Below are 14712 nucleotides of genomic sequence, written 5' to 3'. Positions count from 1 at the left end.
TTGCATATGGAGAAATCGTAGCCCAGTGTGCAGGCAGCATCGGTGCAGTTCACTGTGTCGCTCACCGTGTCATTGTGGTCACCTGTAGCATCTCTCACAATGCAGGAGCCTGGGGGAGAAGAAGGCCAACAAAAAGTATGGAACGTAAATTTTGCTAGTGGTGTGCAGTGATGTGCAGTACTGCTGATAAAAAAATAGTGTCCTTTCTTTGACCATCACAGTTGGCATTGTAATTTTTTGTCAGTTAGGGGTCCAAATCGGGGTATTATGGAAGTATTGGTATAAGACATTTGGTACATGTACCAATAATTGGCTAAAACAGTAGCAGCTTAAAAATAGACAACAGAAGCACATCTACAGTGGAAAAATAATACTAATGCTTTGATTAATGCCACCCAAAAACCACACAGTGTCTGTCTGAAGATGGAAGACACTGAGATAGATGAAAGATCTATGACCAGCAATATGGTTTCATGCTGGAAAGAGCACTACAGATGCAATGTTTGCTCTGAGAATACTGATGGAGAAGTATAGAGAAAGCCAGAAGGAGTTACACTGTGTGTTTGCAGATTTACGGAAAGCTTATGACAGGGCGCCAAGAGAAGAGCTATGGTATTGTATGAGGATGTCTGGAGTGGCAGAGAAGTATGTGAGGGTAGTGCAGGACATGTACAAGGATAGTATGACACCGGTGAGATGCGAAGTAGGAATGACAGATTCATTCAAGGTTACACAAAGGATCAGGTCTGAGTCCTTTCTTATTCACAATGGTGATGGACAGGTAGATGGATGAGATCAGAGAGGAGACTCTATGGACTATGATGTTTACAGATGACATTGTGATTTGTAGTGAGAGTATAAAGCAATTTGAGTCTCGCCTGGAGAGGTGTGGAGATACGCTCTGGAGAGCAGGGGAATGAAGCCAGTAGGAGCAAGACTGAGTACATGTGTGTGAATGAGAGGGAGCCCAGTGGAATAGTGCCGTTAACAAGGAGAAGTGGTGAAAGTAGATGAGTTTAAATACTTGATGTCAACTTGCACAAATATCGGAAAGTTTGGTATAGAGGTTAAGAGGTGAGTGCAGGCAGGGGTCAGGGTTCTCACATGGGTTTTTTAACAGAGTAATGAGATGGAAAAATTGCCTTAAAAAGCTGGGGGTTTGGGGGCCACGTTTGCATATGGTCTCATAAGGGGCCTTCTTTGTCAGTCTAAATAGCTCTGGAATTAACTTAATTAGACCAGCATATTTTTACCTTTTACATACTGTATTTCCAAAATATTGCACTATCAGGTACTTAATCTCACAATGGCACCCAAATCATGAGCTCACAACATTTCCTGAAATTAAAACAGTTACATCTACAACATTTATACCATAGATTTGATTAAAGAATGCTCACGCAGTAAAATCAATCTATATACTTGGAGTCAACTGTCCAAAGTAATGGAGAGTGGTGAGAGAGGTGAAGAAGAGAGTGCAGGCAGGGTGGAGTGGGTGGAGAAATGTGGCAGGAGTAATATGTGATCAAAGAATATCTACAAGAGTGAAGGGGAAAGTCTACAAGATAGTAGTGAGACCAGCTATGTTGTACGGCTTAGAGATGGTGACACAAACAAAAAGACAGGAGGCAGAGCTGGAGGTGACAGAACTGAAGATGCTGGAATTCTCCTTGCGAGTGATGAGGATGGACAGGACTAGGAATGAAGATATCAGAGGGACAGCTCAGGTGGGACTGTTTGGAGACAACATCAAAGAGGCGAGATTGAGATGTTTGGACATGTGCAGAGGAAGGACCCAGGGTATATTGGGAGAAAGATGCTCAGGATGGAGCCACCAGGCAGGAGGAGAAGAGGGAGGCCAAAGAGGCCATATTAAAAAATATGTAGGACTGCTTTTTTGCATTTACGCAATATCTCTAAAATTAGAAAGGTCTTGTCTCAGAGTGATGCTGAAAAACTAATTCATGTATTTATTTCCTCTAGGCTGGACTATTGTAATTCATTATTATCAGGTTGTCCTAAAAGTTCCCTGAAAAGCCTTCAGTTAATTCAAAATGCTGCAGCTAGAGTGCTGACAGGGACTAGAAGGAGAGAGCATATCTCACCCATATTGGCCTCTCTTCATTGGCTTCCTGTTAATTCTAGAATAGAATTTAAAATTCTTCTTCATACGTATAAGGTTTTGAATAATCAGGTCCCATCTTATCTTATGGACCTCATAGTACCATATCACCCAAATAGAGCGCTTCGCTCTCAGACTGCAGGCTTACTTGTAGTTCCTAGGCTTTGTAAGAGTAGAATGGGAGGCAGAGCCTTCAGCTTTCAGGCTCCTCTCCTGTGGAACCAGCTCCCAATTCAGATCAGGGAGACAGACACCCTCTCTACTTTTAAGATTAGGCTTAAAACTTTCCTTTTTGCTAAAGCTTATAGTTAGGGCTGGATCAGGTGACCCTGAACCATCCCTTAGTTATGCTGCTATAGACTTAGACTGCTGGGGGGGTTCCATGATGCACAGAGTGTTCTTTCTCTTTTTGCCTCTGTATGCACCACTCCTGCATTTAATCATTAGTGATTGATCTCTGCTCACCTCCACAGCATGTCTTTTTCCTGGTCTCTATCCTCAGCCCCAACCAGTCCCAGCAAAGACTGCCCCTCCCTGAGCCTGGTTCTGCTGGAGGTTTCTTCCTGTTAAAAGGGAGTTTTTCCTTCCCACTGTCGCCAAGTGCTTGCTCACAGGGGGTCATTTTGACCGTTGGGGTTGTTACGTAATTATTGTATGGCCTTGCCTTACAATATAAAGCGCCTTGGGGCAACTGTTTGTTGTGATTTGGCGCTATATAAATAAAATTGATTGCATTGATTGAAAGAGGAGGTTCTAGATGTGCTGAGGAGGACATGCAGGGCGGTTGGTGTGACAGAGGAAAGTACAGAGGACAGGGTGAGATGGAAATTATGATCTGCTGTCATGACTCCTATGGGGAGGAGCCGAAAAAACAAGAAGATGAGTGTTGGACGTCCACTGATATTACTGTATTGAGTTTTGAGAAAGATATAAGAGCCCTGCGGTCAGTAGCACAAATTCCACAGCATGCATTTTTTTTTAGCCACATTCTTGGTTTCCCTGTTTGTGTGGTAGTGGAGCACAATAATCCAGCATGAGAAGATGTTTTGCATCTTCGCTACCTTCACAGAGTATGTAATGGGAGCTGGGTGATGATTCTCTCATTTAGTTCATTTAGCATGTTGAAGCAATTTCTAGAGATTTATTTACACATCATTTGTTTGGCTTTTTAGTACAGAATGCGTTCTCTCTGCTACGGCCGTGCTGTGCTCTATCAGAACAGTGTTGTGTCAATGTCACAGTGAAGTGTCCAGAGGGCGGTACAGTAGTGTCAGAATAATAGTAGTGCTATGTGACTAAAAAGATTAATCCAGGTTTTGAGTATATTCTTATTGTTACATGGGAAACAAGGCTACCAGTAGATTCAGTAGATTCTCACAAATCCAACAAGACCAAGCATTCATGATATGCACACTCTTAAGGCTATGAAATTTGGCTCTTAGTAAAAAAAAAAAAAAAAGTAGAAAAGGGGGTTTTCACAATAATAGTAGTGTGGCATTCAATCAGTGAGTTTGTCAATTTTGTGGACCAAACAGGTGTGAATCAGGTGTCCCTTATTTAAGGATGAAGCCAGCACCTGTTGAACATGCTTTTCTCTTTTGAAAGCCTGAGGAAAATAATACATTCAAGACATTGTTCAGAAGAACAGGTTTGATAAAAAGTTGATTGGAGAGGGGAAAACTTATACGCAGGTGCAAAAAATTATAGGCTGCTCATCTGCAATGATCTCCAATGCTTTAAAATGGACAAAAAAAAAAAAAAAAACAGACATGTGGAAGAAAACGGAAAACAACCATCAAAATGGATAGAAGAATAACCAGAATGGCAAAGGCTCACCCATTGATCAGCTCCAGGATGATCAAAGATAGTCTGGAGTTACCTGTAAGTGCTGTGACAGTTAGAAGACGCCTGTGTGAAGCTAATTTATTTGCAAGAATCCCCCGCAAAGTCCCTCTGTTAAATAAAGACATGTGCAGAAGAGGTTACAATTTGCCAAAGAACACATCACTGGCCTAAGAGAAATGGAGGAATATTTTGCGGACTGATGAGAGTAAAACTGTTCTTTTTGGGTCCAAGAGCCGCAGACAGTTTGTGAGATGACCCTCAAACGTTGTGTGGGCCGCTGAAGAGGAGGTACTGCTGGCCCACCACCACCAGTCGGCGCCCTGCTTGGAGTGCGGGCTTCAAGCATGAGAGGGCGAAGAGACAGAGAGTGACAGCTGTCACTCGTTACACCAGCTGTCACCAATCACCACCAGCTCTACCAAAAGCCGGATCATTACTTCCACCTCCTCGCCGAGAAATCAACTACGTTGAAGGTAATTTCTCCGCTGTGAGTAAGACTGTGTCTTAACCTGATCTTTGTCTGCAGCCTTTTTCCTGAAGTCGGAAGATAACTGGAGTGGCGTGTAGTGGGAGCAGCGACGTCTTCGCCTCCCACTCCATCCAGATAAGTGACTGACAGGAGCTGCTAGAGTGTTCCTATTTCGGAGGTGGAGGTTTTCCCTCCTTGAAGACCTGCTAGAAAAAGGATTACTGGGTGTGTGGATACACACTCACCATAACTGTTTTGTCATCTTCTGCCAGCAGTACCAGGGTCGCAACCGAAGACGGTGACCACCTGGGGACTCAGGACTTGGCGGCGTCCGGTGTTCTTCAGGCTGTTGGTGGTGGAAGCTGTGTGGGTCCCGGCTCTCCGATCGCCAGAGGTCTCCTATCTTCGAGCCTGCCCGCACGTCACCTTGTGTACAATTGGCATTATCTGTGTCTGTATTTAGTTGTGCGATTCACAACATTAAATTGTTGCTCTTTGCTCTTATCCATTGTCCGTTCATTGTGCCCCCTGTTGCGGGTCTGTGTTACGCACCCTTTCCCAACACAAACTCTAAATTCAAGCCACAGTTCACAGTGAAGACAGTGAAGCATGGTAGTGCAAGCATCATGATATGGGCATGTTTGTCCTACTATGGTGTTGGGCCTATATATCACATACCAGCTATCATGGATCAGTTTGGATATGTCAAAATACTTGAAGAGTTCATGTTGCCTTATGCTGAAGAGGACATGCCCTTGAAATGGGTGTTTCAACAAGACAATGACCCCAAGCACACGAGTAAACAAGCAAAATCTTGGTTCCAAACCAACAAAATTAATGCCTCGCAGATGTGAAGAAATCATGAAAAACTGTGGTTATACAACTTAATACTAGTTTAGTGATTCACAGGATTGAAAAGCAGTTTGAACATAATAGTTTTGAGTTTGTAGCGTCAACAGCAGATGCTACTATTATTGTGAACCCCCTTTTCTACTTTTTTTTACTAATAGCCCAATTTCATAGCCTTAAGAGTGTGCATATCATGAATGCTTGGTCTTGTTTGGATTTTGTGAGAATCTACTGAATCTACTGCGCCTACCCTTGTTTTCCCATGTAACAATAAGAAATATACTCAAAACCTAGATTAATCTTTTTAGTCACATAGCACTACTATATTCTGAACATACTGCAGATTAATACCTGTGCGATCGATGGCCCCGGCACATAGGTGAGTCCGGTGATGAGGATGGCCAGTAGGGTTCCTTTCGGATTGCCTGACTGAGGATCCTAAAATAAACAAGATGACATCGGCATTGTGTGACTTCAGGATGGAACCTTAATTTTAAATGACAGAAAGTTAAAAACCACTGATTCAAAGATCTCTTCTGAATGTTTAAATTTTGTTTCATCTCTGTCTAAAACACTATTATAATCCAATTCCCCCCAGATTAAATGAGATTATTGTAGTTTTACTCAATTGTTGCTGCCACACATGCATCAAATATAAAATTAGCCTGGAATATAAACAAATAATGCTGCTAATGCTTATGGTGTCTGGTCAAGATTTGTCAGGCACACAATTGCAAATAAGATGAACTCACTGTGAGATCTCCTGAGATGTGGCTCCACCAAGATACCAGTGGCTGCTGGAAAGAAGATGGCAAACACAGAGAAGAGGTTTCATCATCCCTGAAGTCTGGACCCATGTTCTCTAGGAAGATAGATGCTGTTGGAGAACAAAGGCAAAACTGAGTCAGATGAAGGTTTTATTTATGTTTGACTTCTTACACTTCTTATGAATATGGTTCTGTGTCCACCAGAAGACTAGCGAGACCACATTGAATCAAATGAAATGTCAGATTAAATTCAAGATGTGTTCCTGGACGGTGCCACTGATGTTGGACACTAACTGTGGTAGCCAAAGAATCCCTGGGCTCCTTGCTTTCTGCTGGTATGAAGGTTCCTATGAAGTAGTTGCCGATGGCTGCCAGGAGGATCACTAGGAAGACAATCTGAGCCTGACAGACAGAGAGATAACCTGTGAATGTGTGAATTCCAAAGGCTCAGATAATCAAAGACAAATAAAATGATTAAAGATTTGGGAAGCATTGACAAAAATCTTTAACGGACTCTTGCAGGAATATTCAGCTTCTTAAGACTCTGAACTCTGAAGTAAAGAGTTTCGTTATGAGCAATATGAGTCACAAATCAACCATATGTAAGACTCAGCATCAGTGGCGGATCTACACTGAATTACTCCCGGGTGCCACCCGCCCCCCCACCGCCCATAAAAAACAGACAAAGTTTTGCTCAAACAGCAGTTTTTTATTATTTATTATTATTTTTAATATTTAGAAGTGCCCCCAAAATTAAAATTAAAATTGACATCAAAAGACTGTAAGCTACAATATAACTCTTATACTTGTACAAAACATCCATGAATTGCTAGTTTGAATAACATGCCCTCACATGCTAAAATGTCTCTCGTTAGATGCTTTATTAATCTGTCTATCAGGGAGGAACTATTAGCGCTTTATTAAGGTGCCTAATTGTCTCAACATTTAGCTAAATATTTAGCTTGATGTTTGTAAAACCACCTAAAACAGTTCTGCATTTTTAAAGGTGAAAAGTGGTCACACCATTTTCTGCCTAATTTATATCTGTTGTCAACCGTCAGTCATATTGACTCGGGGTGTAGCACCAAAAAGATCATCTTGTTTGACTATGTGGATCAGTCTTAGATTTACATCCTCGGAGACATTTCTGACATATGAAGACAGATGCCTGTTGTAGATGTGAGTGATTCTGCACTGCTGACTTTCCTTCTGGCCCTGGTTTCATCGTTACAGTTTCTGATGACAATCTGTCCATTCTGAGTCCTTGTGATATTTGTTCCTGAATTTTTTTTGTTTGTAAGTGACCATTATCTGATCTCACAGCAGTCATAAAGCCAAATGAAATCAGAAATAAATCTGATCTTCAAGCACATACACAAAGGAAGGTAATAGGAAAAATATATAAATTAGGGAATAACCCTGTTGTGTCTGATGATTTGCGGACGTTACTGCTGGATTTTTACAGTCCCAAATTGAGTTTGAAAACGGACATTTGTGACCGTAAAATCGAGCATTAAGATCTGCAAATCATCAGACACAAGGGGGTTATTCCCATTCTAATCCAATGCCATTGTTTGCACGGTTTATTTATTTATTTATTTTGTAAGTAATTCGACCTGGATCTGTGTTTTCAGCGAAAGATCACTTCACCACTGAAGGCTACATCTAAACCCGCATAATACACTCAACAAAAATATAAACGCAACACTTTTGGTTTTGCTCCCATTTTGTATGAGATGAACTCAAAGATCTAAAACTTTTTGTTGTGTGGCCGCTGAAGAGGAGGTACTGCTGGCCCACCACCAGAGGGCGCCCTGCCTGAAGTGCGGGCTTCAGGCACGAGAGGGCGCTGCCGCCTCAGGAACAAGCCGTGGTGACAAGCTGTCACGGATGATGGGTGACAGCTAGCTGTCACTAATCATCCACATCTGGTACAAAGCAGGAGGACACCTCCACCACACTGCCGAGATATCATCTTCTATCAGAGGTAATACTCTCAGCCTTTTGTGAGATTTGTAAATCTGTTATTGTGAGTGCAGGAGTAACGGTCGTTTTTGTGGAGGCTGTGCAGGGACGGCGCTCTTTTTCTTCTGAGACCGCTGCAACGTGTTGAGTGAGAGGTGGAGGTGTATTCCCTCCAGGATTGTTACTGGGTGTTCACACACCCACCCTTTGACTGTCTTTTGCTTTTTGCCAGCAGTACCAGATCCGACACGCCGTGAAGGTGGCCACCTGGGGACTCCGGGACTTGGCGGCTCCAGTATTCCTCGGTTCAGTGGCGGTGGAACTCGTGTGGTTCCGGTTCGTTTCCAGACGGGCGTCTCCTATCGTCGAGCCTGCCCACACGACACCTTTATTGATTGACTGTTGCACATTCTGAATCTGCTGTGTTTGGTTGTGTAATTCACAACAGCAAAGTGTTATAATTGACCTCCTTCCATTGTCCGTTCATTTACGCCCCCTGTTGTGGGTCCGTGTCACTACACTTTCCCAACACGTTTTCCACATACACAATATCACCATTTCCCTCAAATATTGTTCACAAACCAGTCTAAATCTGTGATAGTGAGCACTTCTCCTTTGCTGAGATAATCCATCCCACCTCACAGGTGTGCCATACCAAGATGCTGATTAGACACCATGATTAGTGCACAGGTGTGCCTTAGACTGCCCACAATAAAAGGCCACTCTGAAGGTGCAGTTTTGTTTTATTGGGGGGGATACCAGTCAGTATCTGGTGTGACCACCATTTGCCTCATGCAGTGCAAACACATCTCCTTTGCATAGAGTTGATCAGGTTGTCAATTGTGGCCTGTGGAATGTTGGTCCACTCCTCTTCAATGGCTGTGTGAAGTTGCTGGATATTGGCAGGAACTGGTACACGCTGTCGTATACGCTGGTCCAGAGCATCCCAAACATGCTCAATGGGTGACATGTCCGGTGAGTATGCCGGCCATGCAAGAACTGGGACATTTTCAGCTTCCAAGAATTGTGTACAGATCCTTGCAACATGGGGCCGTGCATTATCCTGCTGCAACATGAGGTGATGTTTGTTGTGTGGGCCGCTGAAGAGGAGGTACTGCTGGCCCACCACCACCAGATGGCGCCCTGCTTGGAGTGCGGGCTCCAAGCACGAGAGGGCATCGGAGCCACGGGAGGTGACAGCTGTCACCTATCAACACTAGCTGTCACCCATCACCACCACTACAAAGGCCGGACTGCAACTCCACCTCCTCGCCGAGAAATCTTCTACCATACAGGTAATTAATTCTCTGCTGAACCTTAATCCGAGCATTAGTCTGATCTCTTTGCAGCCGTTTTCCTGGGATGGATACCATGTCTGCTGAGTTGGCGTTTGGTGTGGACTGCGACGGCTTCGCCTCCCACCCCACCCAGATAATGGTTATCTCGGGAGCTGCACGAGTGTGTGATTCAGAGGTGGAGGTTCTCCCTCCTAACTGTATACAGACTGTTGGGATTACTGAGTGTGCGAACTCACACTCATCCAGAACTGTTTCTTTTTTCTGCCAGCAGTACCGGGTCTGACTGCTGAAGACAGTGGCCACCCGGGGCACAGGGCTTGGCGGCTCCGGTGTTCTTCAATCCGTTGGTGGTGGAAGCTGTGTGGGATCCGGCTCTTCTCGCACCGGAGTCTCCTATCTTCGAGCCTGCCACACGTCACCTTGTGTCAGATTGATATACCGCATATTTGTATTTGTCTGTACTACGTTGTGCACCTTCACAACATTAAATTGTACTTTTTGGCTATTCCATTGTCCCTTCATAACGCCCCCTGTTGTGGGTCCGTGTCACGACACTTCCCCAACAGGATTTCTCGGCCAGCGTCATGGATCCTGAGGGGCGTCAACTCGAGCCTGACGGCCAATGGAAGAGCAAGGTGCACAGGCGCCAGCAGGAGGCGTGTTAGGGGAAGCTGCAGCAAATACTAACCGCTTTCACTGCTCGGTTGGATCTGGTAACCGAGCAGAACGTTATCCTCAATCGGAGGATGGAGGCTCTCACCGCCAGGGTGGAGGCGCACGAGCAAGGCGCTACTGCAGCACCTCCTCCTGCTGGTCCCTTGTCAGACACAGACGTTCCACTGGTCGTTCAACGACCCCCCCCCACCATCCCCTGAAGCATACATAAGCCCTCCGGAGCCGTACAGAGGTTGTGTCGAGATGTGCGCAGACTTCCTAATGCAGTGCTCGCTCGTCTTTGCACAGCGTCCCGTCATTTATGCGTCAGACACTAGCCAGGTGGCTTATGTTGTTCATTTGCTTGGAAGAGAGGCACGCGCCTGGGCTACGGCGCTCTGGGAGCAGAACTCACGGCTCCTAACGTCATACGCTGGGTTTGTAAGGGAGTTCAAACAGGTTTTTTGATCATCCCAACAGAGGCGAGACCACTTCGAGTGTGCTACTGTCAATGCGACAGGGGCGCCGGAGTGCAGCCGAGTATGCAGTCGACTTCCGCATCGTGGCTGCGAGGTCCGGCTGGAATACCGTTGCACTCCGCGCCGCCTTCATAAACGGACTGTCTCCGGTCCTGAAGGAGCACCTGCTGGCTAAGGAGGAACCGCGGGATTTTGACGGGCTTGTCGACCTGTTATACGCTTAGACAACCGGTTAGAGGAACACCGTCGGGAGCAGGGCCGGGGGCGTGACCGGGCACGGGGCGTCCCTCTTCCTTCCGGGTCCGAAAGGGTGCCGTCCCCACGCTCCACAGCCAGAGGGCCCCGTGTGGCTACAGCTCCCCCTGCTGATGAAGCTATGGACATGAGCAGGGCCAAAATGAAATCAAATGACAGACAAAGGAGGCTGGCCCGCGGGGAGTGTTTTTTCTGTCGATCTAGTGGTCACATACAGAGGAACTGTCCCAAAACGGTCAAACTACTACGCCCGTCCTTAGAAACTAGGCTAAGGGTGGGCCATAACACGCACGCGGGGGAACCCCGAAAATCAGCACGAATCCCAGTCACAATTCTTAGTGAGGATTTAACCCTTCACGCCCCAGTACTTGTAGACACGGGGTCGGAAGGGAATCTGCTGGACAGCAGATGGGCAAAGGAAGTAGGGCTCCCTCTGGTGGCTCTGCCTTCCCCTGTGAAGGTACGAGCACTAGATGGCACTCTTCTTCCATTAATCATACACCAGACAACAGCCAGGTACTTTGGTGGTGTCTGGAATCACAGGGAGGAGATTATGTTTATGTAACCCTTCTACCTCCCGAGTGATTGTGGTTTTCCTTGGGTGTTGAACACAATCCCCGATTGATGGCCCGTCTGGGCTGTGATGCAGTGGAGCGAAACCTGCACCGGGAGTGTTTAGGATCCGTCGGTTCCACCCGGTGAGACAGCTAAGTAGGAGGTCAAAGACCCCCCCAATCTGACGGCGGTGCCAAGTGAATACCACGATCTTGCTGACGTCTTCAGCAAAGATCTGGCACTCGCCCTTCCCCCGCACCGACCGTACGATTGCGCCATCGATTTGATTCTGGGCGCTGAGTATCCGTCCAGCAGGCTGTACAACCTCTCACGTCTGGAACGCGAATCAATGGAGACCTACATCCGGGACTCCTTAGCTGCCGGGTTGATCCGGAACTCCACCTCCCCGATGGGCGCAGGTTTCTTTTTTGTGGGTAAGAAGGACGGCGGACTCCGTCCATGCATCGATTACAGAGGGCTGAACGAGATCACGGTTCGCAACCGATACCCATTACCTCTGTTGGATTCGGTGTTCACGCCCCTGCATGGAGCCCAAATATTTACTAAACTCAATCTTAGGAATGCGTACCACCTGGTTCGGATCCGGAGGGAGTACGAGTGGAAGACGGCATTTAACACCCCACTAGGTCATTTTGAGTACCTGGTCATGCCGTTCGGCCTCACAAACGCCCCCGTGACGTTCCAAGCCTTGGTTAATGACGTCTTGCGGGACTTCCTGCATCGGTTCGTCTTCGTGTATCTAGACGACATACTCATCTTTTCTCCGGACCCTGAGACTCATGTTCAGCATGTACGTCAGGTCCTACAGCAATTGTTGGAGAACCGGCTGTTTGTGAAGGGCGAGAAGTGCGAGTTCCACCGCACTTCTTTGTCCTTCCCTGGGGTTTCATCATCTCTCTAACTCCATCGCCCCTGATCCGGCCAAGGTTGCGGCGGTGAGAGATTGGCCCCACCCAACAAGCCGTTGGAAGCTGCAACAGTTCCTCGGTTTTGCGAACTTCTACAGGAGGTTCATTAAGGGCTACAGTCAGGTAGCTAGCCCCCTGACAGCGCTGACCTCCACAAAAGTCCCCTTCACCTGCATGGATCGGTGTGAAGCCGCGTTTAGGGAGTTGAAACGCCGGTTCTCGACTGCACCAGTTTTGATGCAGCCCGATCCTACTCGCCAGTTCACAGTGGAAGTGGGTGCCTCTGACTCAGGGATAGGAGCCGTGCTGTCCCAGAGCGGGGAGTCCGATAGGGTCCTCCACCCTTGTGCCTATTTTTCCCACAGGTTGACCCCGGCTGAGAGGATTATGACGTCGGCAATCGGGAAACTCTGGCGGTGAAGGAGGCTCTTGAGGAGTGGAGACACCTGTTGGAGGGAGCGACGGTGCCCTTCACGGTTTTCATGGACCATCGGAACCTGGAGTGCATTTGGACCGCCAAGCGGTTGAACCCCAGGCAAGCCCGCTGGTCACTGTTCTTCGGGCGCTTTGACTTCCAGATTACATACCGCCCCGGGACCATGAACCAACGGTCGGATGCACTGTCCCGGGTGCATGAAGGGGAAGCCAAAGGCCGAGCTGTCAGACCCCCCAGAGACCATCATCCCCGAGGTCCACTGTCGTTGGCCACTCTCACCTGGGACGTGGAGAAGACCGTCCGGAGGCCCAGACACGGAACCCGGACCCGGGCATCCGGCCCGAAGAACAAAATGTTACATCCCACCAGAGGCCAGAGCTGCGTTTTGGACTTCTGTCATGGGTCCAAGCTCTCCTGTCATCTCGGAGTGCGCAGGACCTTGGCAGTAGTCCAGCAGCGCTTCTGGTGGGGCGTCTATGGAGGCCGACGTCCGGGACTACGTCCAGCCTGCACCACCTGTGCCAGGGGCAAGGCGGACCACAAGAGAACCTCAGGACTCCTCCGACCCCTACCGGTGCCTCATCGCCCCTGGTCCCACATCAGCCTGGACTTTGTCACGGGCCTCCCACCGTCCCAGGGCAACACCACCATCTTAACGTTAGTGGACCGGTTGTCCAGGCGGCCCACTTCGTGGCCCTCCCGAAGCTCCCTACGGCCCAGGAGACAGCAGACCTCCTGTCCACCACGTGGTGCGTCTGCATGGGATACCAGCGGACATCGTCTCAGACCGTGGCCCTCAGTTCTCCTCTCAGGTCTGGAGGAGTTTCTGCAAGGAACTGGGGGCCACCGTGAGTCTCTCGTCCGGGTATCACCCTCAGACGAACGGACAGGCAGAGCGGGCCAACCAGGAGCTGGAGCAGGCCCTCCGTTGCGTTACCTCCGCGCACCCGATGGCCTGGAGCACCCATCTGGCCTGGATCGAGCACGCCCACAACAGCCAAGTGTCGTCTGCCACCGGCCTCTCCCCGTTTGAGGTGTGTTTGGGGTACCAGCCCCCATTGTTTCCGCTTGTGGAGGGAGAGGTTGGTGTGCCCTCGGTCCAGGCCCACCTCAGGAGGTGCCGCCGGGTATGGCGGACCGCCCGTTCTGCCCTGTTGAAGGCCCGGACAAGGGCCAAGGCCCATGCAGACCGCCGGCGTTCCCCGGCCCCTGCATACCAGCCCGGGCAGGAGGTATGGTTGTCAACAAAGGACATCCCGCTCCAAGTGGATCCTCCCAAAACTGAAAGACAGGTATATCGGACCATTTCAAATCATCAAGGTCCTCAGCCCGGCAGCCGTAGCTTCACTGCGGATCCATCCTGTTTTCACGTGTCAAGGATCAAGCCATACCACATCTCAACCGCTCTGCACCCCTGGACCTGCACCGCCTCCTGCCCGGATCATCGACGGGAGCCGGCATGGACCGTGCGTGGCTGTCTGGACGTTCGTCGCAAGGGTCGGGGCTTCCAGTATCTGGTGGACTGGGAGGGGTATGGGCCCCGGCGGAACGCTCCTGGGTGAAAACTGAGCTTCATCCTGGACCCGCCCTCCTGGCCAACTTCTACTCCCGGCACCCGGAAAACCTGGTCGGGTGCCTCCTGGCGCCCGTTGAGGGGGGGGGGGTCCTGTGTTGGGCCACTGAGAGGAGGTTACTGCTGGCCCCCACCACCACCAGATGGCGCCCTGCTTTGGAGTGCGGGCTCCAAGCACGAGGAGGGCGTCGGAGCCACGGGAGGTGACAGCTGTCACCTATCAACACCAGCTGTCACCCATCACCACCACTACAAAGGCCGGACTGCAACTCACCTCCTCGCCGAGAAATCTTCTACCATACAGGTAATTATTCTCTGCTGAGCCTTAATCCGAGCATTAGTCTGACCTCTTTGCAAGCCATTTTCCTGGGACGGATACCCTGTCTGCTGAGTTGGCGTTTGGTGTGGACTGCGACGGCTTCGCCTCCCACCCCACCCAGATAAGTGTTATCTCAGGAGCTGCCACGAGTGGTGTGGATTCAGAGGTTGGAGGTTCTCCCTCCTAACTGTTATACA

The 14712-nt window shown here is 48.6% G+C and overlaps 1 protein-coding gene across 1 annotated transcript in view; it reads right to left on the bottom strand.

Moving 5' to 3' along the window:
• The window catches only part of LOC117511174 (solute carrier family 12 member 2-like), a 146368-nt gene that overhangs the window by 95184 nt on the left and 36472 nt on the right, over nt 1-14712 (bottom strand). The gene's annotated exons all lie outside the window — the stretch shown is intronic.

The sequence above is a fragment of the Thalassophryne amazonica genome, chromosome 5 (assembly GCF_902500255.1).
Source record: "Thalassophryne amazonica chromosome 5, fThaAma1.1, whole genome shotgun sequence".
NCBI lineage: Eukaryota > Metazoa > Chordata > Actinopteri > Batrachoidiformes > Batrachoididae > Thalassophryne > Thalassophryne amazonica.
The sequence above is the reverse complement of the archived record's forward strand: the minus strand, read 5'-3'. Positions and strand labels throughout refer to the sequence as shown.